The 16742-nt window shown below is 41.2% G+C and overlaps 1 protein-coding gene across 2 annotated transcripts in view; it reads left to right on the top strand.

The window, feature by feature from the left end:
• PANK4 (pantothenate kinase 4 (inactive)) overlaps positions 1-16742 on the top strand; it is a 483727-nt gene that overhangs the window by 293755 nt on the left and 173230 nt on the right. The window lies entirely within an intron of this gene.

The following is a 16742-nucleotide window of genomic DNA, read 5'->3' as shown; positions in this document are numbered from 1 at the left end:
AACCCCATTAACTAAGATACAAGAGGTTCCTCTTCCACTTTTTCTACTCCAATTGTGTTAATGTTTTTCTTCAAATCTAGAGGCAAATAAACAACTCTTCCCTTTAATCCTCTCTGTAAATCTGATGGAGGCAATTTCCCTGTCTTTGGCTCCATTCTTACAATAGCCTGAAAGGGATGGATACTTTGAATCAAAATAGATTCATAAGTATTTAAATCCTTCAATTCAGAAGGAATCTCAACCAATTCCAGATTATTATGAACTGCTCTAGCAGGCATCTGGTTTTGATTTAATTTGTTACAACAATAAGTACACACACGTTGATCCAATCCCAATGGATACTTTGAATCAAAATAGATTCATAAGTATTTAAATCCTTCAATTCAGAAGGAATCTCAACCAATTCCAGATTATTATGAACTGCTCTAGCAGGCATCTGGTTTTGATTTAATTTGTTACAACAATAAGTACACACACGTTGATCCAATCCCAAATCAAAACAATTTTCTACCATCAAGTATGTTGTAAAATCCTTCCATTCACTATTATTTTACCTTTCACTTTTTCCATATAAATCCACTAACTTAGTCTGATTCTTATAATAAGTGCGTCGACAACACACACAAGTGAAATTTGGCCTCTCACTTGATTTCACCTCAAACGTCGCAATTTCCCTCTGGAAATTATCTGTACTGGAAACCTGTACACTATCTTCCACATTACTCTCTTCTTCTTGGTCAATTTCAACATTCTCCTCTTTACTTCCAAAGTAACAAAACTCAATTTCTTCACATATATTCTTCACATCTATTTCAGAACCATGCAAAAGAGCAGCGCATAATTGTTTAAGCATAATTGCTGGACTCTTAGCATAATACAACATTCTAACTAATTTCCTCACTTTATTATGATGCACTGCTAGCATCCTGAAATGATGAAAAACACTCTGGCATACTCTCCTGGAAAGACAAGCCAGTGAATGACCATGCAAACCTATCACTTGTCTCACTCTGCAAGGATCTAATTCTTGCAACAACTTCATTTTCTGCTTCAAACTTTTCTTATTAAATGACCGTATAAAATCACAAAGCAAATTGATGGAATCCTGTCGTACACTGCAAATACTACTACACTTCCAGGTGTACACAGGACCCTTAGGACGTCTCCCTAAAACCTCATTACCTAACACCTCTTCTATCTCTGTTGTCACAAGTTTTTCTTTTTCAACTGGACAACCATCTTTCACTTCATAAGCTCGACCACTGGTGTCAACTGCATGCACCAAATCATTATCCTGGAAATAACTCTCCTCATTAAAAAATGCCTCAGAGCTTGAACTATGCATCCATTCTCCAGAAAAAACGTCACAAAAATTACTACGATTAACTATTCTCTTCCATCTACTATTTCTTTTGAAATCATAAATTGCCTTGTTTAGCTTCCTAATTCTATTGATTGTCAAAATAAATAACTTACGTTTAATTTCAAATGCCTGATCAATAACTTTCTCAACTATTTTTTTTCTCTTATAAAAAACCACTTTCTGTTGACCTTTCTTAATATTTTTTAACAAATTGCCAATTATCTTGTTGCGGAACATTCGTTTACGAATGTCCCTAAACTGTTGTTTCGTTCTACTTTCATGCATAGAGTTATCTCTTACTCTAGCAGTAACATTTCTCATTGGCCTTTCCTTACCGTTTGAATTGCTTCTCCTTTTCTGGACTGAAACATTTTCTGTAGTAATATTTTTTTTACTAGAGATATTTCTTATGAATGTTTTTGTACTCTTACCCGGTGCTTTCTTGGTGACTTGACAAATCTTTTTGTTAGAGGACTGCTGCTTTTTTTCATTCACCTGCTGTCTTTGACGTTTTGCAGCCTTTCTCACTCTTTCTTTGCTTGGCATCCTAAAATCTTGAAATAATCTGCAGTTGAATCTGTGGTAAAATATAATAAAAAATGTTATTAACCACTATTACCCAACTGTAAATTAATAACAGTCATCAAAAACTTAACACACTACTTAAGTATATAATATACTGAAGCCTATCTCCAATTTTTCACTGAACAGGACTCATCTCTTCTTAACCTTGGATAAACCTCACCTACTCTGTGTCCCCTGCACATAATTAAATGTAAAGGGGCAGATTTATATTAACTAGCACATCCCCAGGGATGCACCAGTTAACGTGCACCGCTGCTCTGCCACCCACGGTGTGCCGCATTTACAATCAGATAGGACAAAGCTACATCAAAACCCTGCGCCTGCTTGAAGCAGGCATAGATCTTGACGCAGGTAGGCTGAAAGCTAAAGCAACAACTAAGTGTCGTGTGCAGAAGTTACAAAAAAGGAAAAATGGCGTTTAAACCAGTAATGAGCCCATGCTAACTCAACACAGAGTAAAAATATCCAGGATCTACATCAGTTTGGGGTTCACGAACCTGGCAGGTACAAGGCACTGAGGCTTTCCACCGTGCATGTCTCATCCCAAATCATATGTTGTTTGTGAATGAAACAATTTCCCAGACCAAATGCTTTGGATTGGCTACTTCTAAAAAATTAAACACCCCTACTATCCCGGAGTTAGAGGAATATGATGGTTGGAGTAATTTTACTCGTTGTCCATTAAAGATTTACAGGCCCTACTCCGTAATTCTTCCTTTAACATTTCTAGTATAAATCCAAAAGGTTGACTGCTTTGGCAACGTGCCTTATCCACGGTTTAATAACGCTGCCTTTTGCTTTATATAAGTTTTCAAATTGTATGAAATATATACCAATAGGTCGTTATTAACCTTTAGGTAGTGGTTTTCTTCATGAGGTCTGGTCGCTTCCATACACATACAGATTTTCAAAGATGATCAAGAAGTTTATCTGAATGGAGAGGAATGCACTGAGACGCCAGATCATTCACTAATGTGTAGGCACATACAGTTACACGGTTCATGCAACAAACACCGACCAAATATGGCTTGCGTGTTGCAAGGCACACCAGTTCCTGCTATCATCCCCACGTTCAAGTTCTTGGAAAATGGTAGTTATTTGATGCTCAATAATGAAGATTGTTCTGGGTTAATTAAAAGTATTCCTTTTATCGTAACAGTAAATGAACGGGTTATTTGCTGCAGAAATGTTCTATTTCCTCCCACACATGAACATAGGGAGTTTTCAATCTGGCCACAAATACCAACCTTGGGAGCACATTTCAACGGCATGACAAGAATAAGAGCTCTTTTGTCTCAGAGAGAGGTGGCCTTGACTTCGGCCCGTGAAACTTTCGTGCTTCACATAGCGAACACCCGTACAGAGGTGCAGACCCTTTTAAATACAGATTCGCCTTTCCATTTCAGCAAGATGGTTCGGACTATCTCTAACGCGTCCTCCACAAAGGGCCTGGCGCACTTTTTTAAAGTTGTTACCAGTGGTCTCGTGACTTCATTTGAGAAAATCTTTGGAGTCATCCCTGCTTTCTTTCATTCTATTTTTTCCACTCTGCTTCGTGGATTCCCATTTTTACTTGCATTACCAGCGGACGCTCTTGTGCTTTTTTACATTTTTAAATATGGATGTCCCTCCTGTGCAAGCTCCCGCCCTGCAGCTGCTGACACTGTTCCGCAATCGCATGCTAGAATATTATGGCACAATGCCGTTGGCGATATTAAGCACGGCATATGGATTATCTTTTCGATTCTCCTACTTCACCTGTGTCCAGCCTGTATTTCACTGCCTGACCTGTGATTTCGATTGGGCCATTGATTTGTGTCTCTGCGGACCGGTTTCTCCTGACGTCGACATTAATCAGCTGATGACTCCTATCATTACTCACGAGTTGGTTTGTCCTGGCGAAAGGATTATGGCTGTGGCATTGATGCATGGACTAATTGGTCCTTGGAATTTACTGGCGGCAACACAGTCTTTCTTGGAACAGAGCTTTCTTGAAAACCCACCGAGCTGTCCTCTGATGTTGATAGAGGATCCGGTGCTGGGAGAGCACGTATGTTCTTTTCCGCTTTTAAATTGGATGGCTGAACTCTTTTCGGATGAAGACGGTGACTTCCTATTGGAGGCTGTTGCAGCTTATTTTGCATACACAGTTATGTCATAGACCTTTTTCATGTTTGATATGCTGAGTACTAGCATTTCATTGACAATTCATTGACTTATTTGTCAAGTTTTTATTATTTAGCTTGCCTATTGGCTTAAGACTCGATAAAGTACTTGGCTGTTTTATTTTTCTTTAGCATTAAATTTTCCTAGTTTTTAATGTTTTACCTTGCGGACCGTCCACATATAAACTTGCAATCTGCTCTCATGAGATGGCACTTCTATTATCTTATTCAGTTCGTTTCCGGATCATGGGGAGGTGTCATCTAGGTCCTGGATATCTTTACACCGTGTTAAGTTAGCATGGACTCATTACCGGTTTAAACGCCATTTTTTCCTTTTTTGCAACTTCTGCACACGACACTTAGTTGTTGCTTTAGCTTTCAACCTAATAGTTCATCGTGATTTACATGACAATAATATGTTATTGCTCTACTATCTGCTTTACTTGTTAAACTATATCTGTACAGCGAGTGCTGAAGTTTCACGATACAGAATTGTTATGAGGTCTGATCTCCACGACTTCATACTCATAACATAAGTGCAGCTTCTGCCAATTCTGGGCATGAGGCGGGTTTTATATTGCTTTGCCGAACACACATACACAACACTTGATGGGGTTCACATGAAGAGAGAGCTGGTGTATGCTGATGTGATTCCTTCAAATCTAAGACACTAAAGTATCGGCACGCCCGAAACCAACACAAAGAGACCTTCTTAGCAAATAATATATTATGTGTATTAGGGAGGGTGAGATATAAGCAGCCGCGGGCCGTGGAGGGAGTTACGGTGGGGCAGGGAGGCGGGGAGGGGGAGGGGCAGGGTGGAGCCCTCTCCACCCTGCCCCTCCCCCTCCCCGCCTCCCTGCCCCACCGTAACTCCCTCCACGGCCCGCGGCTGCTTATAAGTGTTGCTAACTCTTATTAATTTACAGCATGTTAACATACTGTCACCATTCGCTTTTTATGTACTACTAACTATGCTGGTAATTTTGCTACTGATAATATGTGTACTTGTATAATCTAAGATACTACGCCTGAGAAGACGGCATTAGTAAATAAACATTTCAAATACACATGTGTTCTTCTTAACTCCATGTTCTGGTTTCTAAGAAATATATAACGACCGACTGTTCATGAGTTCCACGTATCCTGAGGTACTATAAGTTCATATTCTGGATTGTCTAAACATTGAGAGTTTGTTATATCCAATGTGACACTGTACCTAGCTTGCTAAGGGGTTTTGATTACTAAGGTGAGTTTAGGGACACCCTAATTCGCCGAGGTTCCAATCCTCTGTCCACAGTTCTGTGTGAGAACAGAAACCCTGCGACAGGGGCACCCCTGAGCCTTGCTGGAGCTTCATCACACTTGCGATACAACTCCAGCAATGCGCCACCTTTACGGCACAGATACGTCACGCATCTGTGCTGTTTTTGCCCCATGATGCGCCGCATTGTAAATGCAGCACACCATAGGTGACGGAACAGCGGCACAGAATGACTAACACATCCCTGGTGATGCGCCAGTCATCATAAATCTATCCCTATGCTTCTTATCTTGTTAGAGATGAACCGCCATATGTATCATCAAAGTTTTTTGCATTTCCTAAATAGCGAACTTTAAGGAATAAATAGCGATTCTTTACCATTCCTAGTTTGCGATGACCTATTTGCTAATTACAAATTACCCATTCATTTCCATGCAGCAGGAGGCCCATAGGAATGAAGGTGCAATTTGCGATTAGCAATTACCTCATCGCAAATTACGAATTTTTCCGAGGGTGCAGGGGTGTCTCAAGAACACCCTGCTGCACCCCTGAAAAAGAAATTTGGGGGCATATGGCGCACATAAATTTTGAAAACATTCCTTTACCTCAAAAACGATTTTCAACTCATAATTTGAAAACACTGCACATGGGGAAATGACTTAAAATGTCCTTAAGACACATAAAAGCGTTTTTTGATTGCCTTTGCAGCATGTTTCAGTCACCTTTAACATGCCTATGTAACGCAAACATTCAAAATCTAAATTTGCCATGCACAGGTGGGAGCATATTTACAAGCAATTTGCTCCACAGACAAACTTCTTACATTGAAATGGGAAAAATAACATCAGAGACTCTCAATTACCTTATAAAGAAGCAGACACCATTATGTCCTTCTCATCAATATTAAAACCATTGCTTTTTCTCAAAAACGATTTACAAGTCATAATTTGAAAACACTCCACAGCTCCTATGCACATAAAAGCCCTGTCAGTACTAATACTTCACATTTTCTCCAATTACAATTTCTCAAAGAAACAAAATCTATTTGTAAAACACTTGAGACAAAGCAACATTTGAAAAACACAACTTTCTTCATAATTTTCTCCTTAAAGCACACTATTTTCTATCTAAATTAAAGAAATCTTTTCTCACCTTAGCAAATACTTTGAGTTTCAAAACAGTCTCAGAAACACACCAATTTGTCTTCAGCAGAGCAAAAGGTATGCACTCCAGAGTCTGCAGCTATCAAAAGCACAGAAATGCTGTAATTCCTCACACATATCTCTCATGTCACCCAATCAAAACTCTTCCCTCACTTTTTTTCAAAGCAAAACCCTTCCCCCCTCTGCCCCCTCTCTGCTTTTTCTGCATAGCAACCACCTCTTGCAAGACCTCTGGTGTTTCCAAGTTCACACAACAATGTTGCAATTGAACTCTGAACTTTCAGTGCACCTGCATATCCAGAGCATTCTTTCATTTAATGACTTTTTCTTCGCCACTCAAAATACATCTTTCAACAAACTCATCCATGCACACTAACTTTCTGTTTTCAGCAATCAAAATCCACCAATCACTCTTACTGCTTCATTAACACAGAAACTCCTCAGTTTTTTTCATTTTACACTCTCATTTTTTCAACTGCCATTTCATTGCCACACTTCATCTGACTGCAGGAGAACCTTCTCTCGCCATGTTTTCTGTCTGGATTGTTGGACATAGTTATATCTATTGGGCTCAAAGGTACGCTGAAAACAGGAATTTACCTAACCTCAATTTACAAGATGTGGAAATTAAGTGGTTTGGCCACAGAGGATTAAAATGTCACCAATTGATACCATTGGTGAAAACCTTTATGCATTTGCCAAAACCTGACCTGTTAATTGTGCACTGTGGAGGTAATGATTTGGGCACTTTGACTGGGGTAGGTCTGGAAATGCTTTTAAAGGACACCTTTGAGCAATTGATGGCACTTTTTCCTCAGACTGCCTTGGTATATTCAAATATATGCCAAAGACAAAAATGGAGGTGGTCGAACCAATTTTGTCCACAAATTGAGAAATCGAGGAAGCATGTAAACAAATCTGTTTCAGCTTACATGAGAGACCATGGAATGGGCTCCCTGTACAACAATAACTTGCGTTACTACATGCAAGATATCTACAGAGGAGATGGAGTTCACTTCTCAGATGAGGGCAACAGAATTTTCACTCTGAATTTAAGACTGTGCATTGGTACCTACTTATAAGTACCTAAATGTACCATAAACCCAAAAGCTCTTCTCAGAGCTACCCTACATCTGATCACTCACAATTATTATTTTACTCTAACTTTTTCCACTAATTTTCAAGAAAGTACGCTCCCCAGAACGCTTCCCGGTTCGCGAACCGGGCGCACTCCACGCAAAAAAACTAAAAAAACGGTATATTTTTTTTTTGCCCTGCGAGACCCTTTCAAAGCCTCCACATCAAACCTAGGGGGTCAGGGACGATCTACTATGCCCCCTTATGGTCATTTGCCCCTTCGCTTTGGCCTCCTCTTGTCTCTCGATCCTACCGAGAGACAAGATGGCGGCCGCTACGGACTGTTTGGAATGTTTACAGACGCCGAAGAACCAATCAGCTTCGCAAACCTCCGTAACGCGAAAAGTACGCGAAGCGGAGCGCTGTTACAGATATATATCTTTTTTTGAACGTTAATTTCTCAAAATCCACTGGAGCACATATATTGAGACCTAGCGAAGGCACATCGGGCTACCAGTCCCTACAATTTTGCCAAGTTTCATGCAAATCCATTCAGCCGTTCGATTATTATTATTTTATTTTTTTTTGCCCCGCGGGGCCCTTTTAAAACCTCCACATCAAACCTAGGGGGTCAGCGACAATCTACTATGCCCCCTTATGGTCATTTGCCCCTTCGCTTTGGCCTCCTCTTGTCTCTCGATCCTACCGAGAGACAAGATGGCGGCCGCTACGGACTGTTTGGAATGTTTACAGACGCCGGAGAACCAATCAGCTTCGCTTCACAAAGCTCCGTTGCGCGAAAAGTACGCGAACTGGAGCGCTGCCCGGTCCGCTGTTACAGATATATATCTTTTTTTAAACGTTAATTTCTCAAAATCCACTGGAGCACATATATTGAGACCTACAAAAGGCACATCGGGCTACCAGTCCCTACAATTTTGCCAAGTTTCGTGCAAATCCATTCAGCCGTTCGGGCTAAAAGTGAGGCCAACCGCCCTATGGAAATTAACATGGGAAAAACGCGTTTTGGGACCCCCCTTTTTTCTCGGCCCCCCCTTGACGAACCCCCCAAAATTTTCAGGGGCTGCTCAGAAACAAAATGTGCAATTTTCCTGAAAATTTCAGCCAATTCCGTCCACAAACGCCAAAGTTATTAGACACAGAATTTTCAAAAATCCCATAGAGAAAAAATCCTAACTATATATACCTACTGGCGACCGCCAGTAGGTAATGCATATGTATATGTATGTATATGTATGTATATGTATATATATATATGTGTGTGTGTGTATATATATATATTGCTCACAAGACTGACTAAAATCAATTTTTTTCCATTTTTGTGATATTAAAATGACTTCAATCAAAGATGACATCACTTCCTATTCAGGGCAGCTAAGCATTGTGGTACATATAGGGCAAAATTACTAATCACATATGGCAAATAAATGTGACATTCAGTCTTCAATTATGTTGCTTCAACCGATTTGTAATGCAGTGTAGCTTCTTTTCAGTTGTAAACAGACGTTATATGGCACCGCGTATCGGTGTCTGTCACACCCTCTAGTGGGCATCTACAATCTATTGTCAAATTTCACTGATTGCAGACACTCTTTGCTGCTGGACATGTATCAACAGTGTTCCAAATACTGCGGTCATAGTATAACCCTCTGGTGGGCCGATCTCTTAACCTTTGCCTGCATCATTCAACCCTCCAGTGGGCTGGTAATATCACTGTTTGAACAGAAATCATTTGCGGCACCATCCTTGTATTTTAATCTCCTCTAACATACTGCCTCATTCTTATCAATTACATGCCAGCTAAATGTTTTTCATCCTGACAGTTGTTAAGGTCTACTTCTAACACAACATATTGAATACACATTTTAACACCCCACTAGGACTGAATTTAAAATCTCTTCGCTTACCCCAACCCACAACCATGACTACGTGTCTGGTGTGCATAATATACCATTATGTGTTACATTAAAACCGAAATTTCAAAAAATTCAGAAAGTTCAAAAATTCAAAAAAAGTCAACAAAAAAAGTCAAGGGAGGCCAGTCTTATTGCCCCCAGTTTTATAAATATCTATACATAATTGTTTTGCTTTCCCTCTCTTGGCAGCTTCTCCAGTCAGCGGTGGCACTCCAGCCATAACTTATTCAAACTCCTTTTGGCAGAGTTTGAATAATGCAAAGACAGTTAATGCCTGAGGTGGGTGGAGGTGTGAGGGCTGAAACTGGCCTTCACGTTACCATCTCCCTTCCATTAGTAAGCTCAGAAATAGTACACTATTCGTAGTTTTTAGGTCGCTGCCTACCAGCTGTCTGGTTTGCTAAATACATCTAGGGGACATTCACAGAGTTGCTCTAAGAATGCATTCTGCCTGTTGCTTGCTCTTGGCTTTGTGGTTTGTAACCCACGTTTTCTTGCTTTTCATTTGCTGGCTTTATTTGTTTTAGGCTGCCCAGGTTGAGTTCATAACTTCCCTTGCCCAAACCTTATTTACAGTAGGTTTCCAAGTGCTCTCTTTCTGTAAAAAGGCCTGTAAATCTAGTTTTTATCTCGGCACATTTGTTGTGCTTTCGAAGACCGAGGTCAAATGTCACTCTGTCTTTCGTGGGTGCTTGTTTGCTTTTCTTTTCCTGACTTCAAAGTGAGAGAATTTATGTGACCATCTTGCTGGTACTGGGGGTAGGAAAGAGTTTGTTTCTAGCACAGGACAATATTTAAGTAAACTGTGTAAGTATTTCAGGATTACGAACGCAAAAGCACATTTCTTGTTATTTTTGAAGTATGTTGGAAACAAATACTTTAATACATCACTCTATGCCTCTGCATTCTACCCAGTACCACTGCATTCTACACCACTTCAGTCTGGGCCACACCAATCTACTCTGCCCCATACCACTTTACTCTGCCACTCTGCAACACTGCACTCTACGCCACTCCACTCTATGCTAATGCACTTTACTCTGTAACACACAACTCTATGCCCTGCACTCTATGCCAATCCACTGTGCGCCCCTCTAATCTGCACCACTGGATTCTATGCAACTGCACTCTACCCCGCACCACTTCACTTTATGCCACTCCACCTCACTCCACTCTACTCTGAAACCATGTATTCTACTCCACTGCAATCCATGCCACTCTGTGCCACTCCACTCTGTGCTACTCCCCTCTATGCCAATACACTCTGCTAATGCACTTCACTCTGTAACACTCAACGTTATGCCCCTGCACTCTGTGCCAATCCACTTTATGCCCCTCTAATCTACTCTGCACCACTGCACTCTATGCCTCTGCAATCTACACCACTTTACTCTATACCTTTACACTCTATGCCACTCTATGCAACTGCACTGTACCCAGCACTACTTCACTTTACGCCACCTCACTCTACTCTGAAACAATGTACTCTATGCCACTGCACTTTATACAACTCTGTGCCACTCCATTCTGCACTACTCTACGGCACTGCACTCTACACAACTGGCCACTGTCACAGCACTCTATGCTACAGCGCTCTACCCTACTCCACCCTACACCACTGCGCTTTGACACTCTACTCTGCAACACTGCTGTCTCCACCACTCTAGTATGCGCTACTCTAGTCTGAGCTACTCTAGTCTGCGCTACTCCACTCTGCGCTACATTCTCCCACTGCACTGTGTGGCACTATACTTTACTTTGCACCACTCTAAGCTACTCTACTCTGCACCACTCTATGCTACTCTACTCTGGACCACTCTGTGCTACTCTACTCTGCACCACTCTGTGCCACTGCACTCTATGCCACTAATCTACTCTTCACTCTACGCTGCTGCACTCTGACACTCTGCGCGTGCCACTCCACTCTGTGCGTGCCACTCCACTCTGTGCGTGCCACTCCACTCTGCGCGTGCCACTCCACTCTGCGCGTGCCACTCTGCGCGTGCCACTCTGCGCGTGCCACTCCACTCCGCTATGATTGTGCCATTCCACTTGGCGTGTGCCACTCCACACCACTCTAATTTATGCCACTGCATTTTGATGCTGCAGTGTACACCACTGCACTCATGCCGCTGCACTCATGCCGCTGCACTCATGCCACTGCACTCAGTACTGCTACACTCGACGCAGCTGCACTCTACGCTACTATACTCTGCAAACACTCCATTCTATTCTATGCCACTCCAGTGTATGCTGTTCTACGGAACTCGACTCTGTGCCACTCCAATACACAACACTCTCTGCCACTCCACTCCACAACACTCTATTCCACTCTTTGCCGTTCCACTCTGACACTCCACGCCGCTCTCCTCTCCGCCACTAACGTTTAGCCATGCTGAACAGCAGCCACGCTGGTGTAGAACATGGGTAAAACACATTGGCAAAGCCAATATGCCTTGCATATGCCAGACCTATTGGCTGTGCCAGCGCTTGTTGTAAGAGCCATTCCTTCAATGGGAAACACAAGTTTTTGCTCTTGGGTAGCCATCACGACTGGTGAAGGCTGCCTGCCTTTTTTTTCAATAAAACTTGGCCAGGCTAACAGAATGGTTAAGGGCAGCCTGCCACGATTTTTGTAGGGCTGAAAGTGTCCTCCCAGCCGTTCCACCTACTTGGGGATTGGCAGAATGACAGTCCTTGTTACCCAGCACCTTCCTTAATGTATTGAAATCTAGACGTATGTATGGCAATTTTATCACTGTGCCAGTATTCCATTATCCTCCAAGGATTGGGGTAGTGCGTTTTTACTTTCCACATCACCAGGTTATCTTATGAGCCTGATCCCTCCCCTTATGTGTTCAGGAGTTACCATGCATGTGCTGCTTAAACTTAACCACCTGTCTTTTTTGTTTTAATTCTCTTTCTACTCCATTCTTCCATCTTCACTGGTTTTCTTTACCACCAGTTTTCAGTAAGTAGTCTCCTGCATTTTGCTATGTTTTCTTTCATGTTGTAGTTTAATGTTAAGATACATAGTGACAGTGCCATCTAACAGTGTTTAGCTTTCTGACTCAATGGACTTTTTATAGGGGGGTTGCCGTTCTGTTCCACCCTAGAGAAAAAAAACTTTGAGGTTCTTGTATGTGGATTTTCCCTCTATTCACATACTCTGCCTGGCTGGTTTGTTTACATTTTTCCTGGGTAGGACTGACGTATGTAATGGAGATTTTCCCATCACTTTTAAAGTTAAGTTGCACCATAGTACACTTTTGGCTCATGCAAAGATACATTGCCATGAATTTGGGATCATGATAGTAATTTACAGGCTAGGCAGCAATTCCCCATAAAAATTAGATTTGTTTTCTCAAATTTTGTATGTTAAATACAAACTTCCAATGAGGGTAAATTTATCAAATTGTAAACAAAAATGATTGGTAAAGCACGTAAGCGCAAATATACAGCTGTGAGGTAATAGGTTCTTGACCTGCATCACTGTAAAAATGTTGAAAAAACAGTGATGCGATGTGCTTTCAACAGTATGCTCTGATGCGGAGAATTGGCCTTTTGTTAACCAACCGCATTTACGACATCCAAAATGTTGCAACAGATGGTGGTTTTGTAAAGAATATATAAGATTCCCTTCAGGGTGTAATCTTTTGTTAAATTTCTTATTTTTCATATTATCATAAATAAGTAATAGATGCAGAAATATAACAATTGATAGAATCTGCTTACCGTTTTCTGATAGGTTTGTTTTTTGCTACAATATGAATGTTATACGAATGTTTAACAAGAAAGTGGTTATTTGTTCAGATTACGAAGTGCTATCTTGTGTTCTCACAATTTAATCACAAATAGTTCTTTAAATGGGCAGGTACTCACCAGTACGGAGTACCTACACTTCTTTCATTTGAAAGAGAGAGCCCCTGCACTTAGAAGTCCAGCAATACTTTTAATAGAAGAGTGCCTGCAGTTCTCATTAGCAGACTGGTACTTCGTGATAGTGAGTGCCTATGCTGATAGATTTCCATGTTATGCTCATATTGCAACTCGTGCACTTTTGTGTGCTCTACACATAATTAGAGCCGTGCAATGTATAGTGGTCAAGTATAGCTTGAAGGGGAAATTGTCATACTCGAATGCGGCCAAAGTGAAAATGTCAGTTTTTATTCTCTGACCTGCTTCCTGTACACAAACAGTTAGGTAATTGTCATTTTAAGAAATCCCATCTCCCCGTCTGCTTGTTTTTAACGACATTTGAGCTGTTCGCATTGGAGAATAATATTTTTCTTCAATTTTATTCTTCTGGAGTTTGGAAAAAGTCTTTCAAGGAGTGGCAGAAACACTAATTTTGTTCTATAAAATCAGAGCTCATAACTTTCATGTGTAAAAGTATAAAGCATCCTTTGCCTGTCCATTTTCATTTGTTAAATAAGCGAAAAACAAACTACAAAAACCCTTCAGCCTCCACTCGTATTGGTTGTGAATACTAGTCAGCGCCCATATAAGACGGAACCCGAAAAGTCAGAGTCCTAAATGAGTCTTGTATGTTCATTCTCTAAAACATTTGTAAGCAAAAGAGACTTATTCACGCCCTTTCACTTAAATTTGCAAAATGAGTTTTTTGTCATATTGAAAGGTCAGTTTATAATCAATTCATCTACATATCTTTTTACTCATTGGCTACCGGAGCCCCAGTGCAAAGCACCGTTAAATTGCTCTCTGAGCAACAGTTAAAGTTCTCGCCCTTATATTCCGCTTAAGACAACCAGATTTAATTTTGCAGCTTTGTAAACCAGCTGGACAGACAGTGCTAATGGCTATGCTTATGTGTCACATGTTTAATACCGTAGTATGCTTCATCCAACCCTGCATAGCGTAAAGCCGTAGGTCATTCGTTCAAGGTGGCTACATGGTCCAAGTTTTACTTTCCTGGAAACAAGGAGATGAGTTCATGACTAGATTAATTGTTCCAACTTTCTGTATATAGCTAATCCCACTTGTATTGCTCAGACTTCTATTTAGACTCCCCTATGACCTAATCCAGTGGATGTCCGGCTTAATGTTGAAGCCCATAATAAAGATAAACCTTCAAAACAGAAAACCTCATCTTGGTACCCGCCCTAATTTAAAAGGTACTACGGATGCTTTGCCACCCTCACCCCCAACGTCAACCCCCTCCTCCTTTTGGGTGCTAAAAGCCATAAGTTAATAATTCCATAATTATTTCAATATAGGAGAGGCTGAATGAGGTGAAACGAGTCATCCAAGTGTATTTCTTTAATTCGACCTCTAGACGGCAGGCTGGGAAATTCTCAACTTTATTCTTCTGTGTTAATCTGGGGAAAGATTGACACCAAGCACAGGCTGTACCCATGGCTCTTCCTGTGCCACCTTCCATCCTGTGGTGCAGGCATTTGTTGTGGCTGCGGCTCTTAGCCAAAGCCCATCATTCTCAACTGGCTTCCCACTGGTCACGAATATGAGTTCCCTGTGACGATTAAAAACAAATAGGATAGGAATTAATCTCCGCCTCAGGGCAATATGGATGCTCTTTATGGGGAAATGATTAAAGGATAAAAATAGAATGTGGAAATCCTCGTCTGACTGTCTGTTGACCCCTTGCCCACCTTAATGGCTTGCAGGCTTTCAGTCAGTCCTGGGTAAGGACAAGCAGACCACCATTCTCCTGTTTGTTTCTTCCCTGGTTCTTGAGAAACCCGTTAGTGAACTTAAGGCACCAGACATTGCTTTAGTTATCACATTCCTTTCAAATTATCCTTAAAGTGTAAGATCTCCTTTTGGTGGGAACTAATCACAGAATCTGCTGATATGGAGTTCGTAAGGTGCATGTCCGTAACTCTCATAGCTAACTCTCTGCTGTAAATTATTTCCAAACTGTCCTATTCATTGTCTTCCTGCATCTTTCTAGCGTCAGAATCATTAGTTGTAGTTTCTTCATTGGCTTGTACAATCTGCAAGGTGCTAGGCCCAAATTGATGCAGTTGGTTGACCTTTTGCCACTGGGCCAGCTGGTGGATCCCAGAGAAACTCAAGTTGACTATTATTTATCCTGCACAAGTTTTGTTGACCTAATTAATTCAATTAAGAAATTGTATCCTTTATTGGACCTTAATTTGGTTCTTTTAGTTTTGCCTTATAAACCCTTCCATTGCCACCTGTGATAGTGAACTTGTAATCTTTGATTTACACTGATTAGCGGAGTTGATGAGGCTTTGAGGAGGCCGGAAGTCTGCATTTCACACTGCTGTATAGTAACCGGTTCCCCATCACCAGAGGGTCCACATGCGATACAAGGTGTGCTTGTAGGATTTGTAACCAACCAAAAATCTTTGATCTCTTTAAAAGCAAGCTGCTTTTGAGACGATTTCTCAGTTTTGCCAATCTCTGTTGGGTATGCTGTATTGGTAGTCCATAAACCCTCATGCCACTTTCTCCATAAGATTCTCCCACACCCAGTTCCATGTATGCCCATAAGGAGAAAAAATCTGAGGAGTAGGTAAAATTGAATATATCAGGGGTTTGGAGGCTGTTTTAGCACATCTGCCGGGAATCCCGCACGTTTCTCTGAAAGCTGTGTTCTGGTGCTTCGCCTAAGGTTATTATGACATTATGATTCTTGAGGAAGAGCGGCTATGGCCTTCCTGTCCAATTGCCCCTGTGCGAGCTGTGCCCCTGATTTTCTCTTGTCCTTTTTTGAAAGCTTGTTTTATACATTTCTGCATAAAGGGTGTTGTGCATATTGTATTGTATTGTAATTGCATTTATATAGCGCTTACTACCCCTGACGAGACGTCGAAGCGCTTTTTCGGTGAGTAGCACGCTACTCCGGGACCCATAAAGGATTAGTGTTGAATTAGTATAGTGAAACATGCAAGTACATTTTAAGTGGTGGATAGGTTAGTCAGTTAATTGGATTTGGAATGATAGCAGAAGGATAGAGGAGGACACGCTATTCAGGAAGCCTACAAAGGATTAGTGGTGAATTAATATGGTGAAATGTGAAGTAATTTCAGTGGTGGATATTAGTCAGTTACTTGGAGTGAGAAGGATAGCGGAGGGATAAAAGGGGAAGAAAGATTTGCATTCATATAGCACTTGTTACCCCTGATGGGTGTTGAAGCGCTTTTCTGGCGAGTAGCACGCCTCTACGGAACGCATAAAGGA

Source organism: Lissotriton helveticus, chromosome 5_1 (genome assembly GCF_964261635.1).
Source record: "Lissotriton helveticus chromosome 5_1, aLisHel1.1, whole genome shotgun sequence".
NCBI lineage: Eukaryota > Metazoa > Chordata > Amphibia > Caudata > Salamandridae > Lissotriton > Lissotriton helveticus.
Note: the sequence above shows the minus strand (reverse complement) of the source record. Positions and strands in the feature narration are given on the sequence as shown.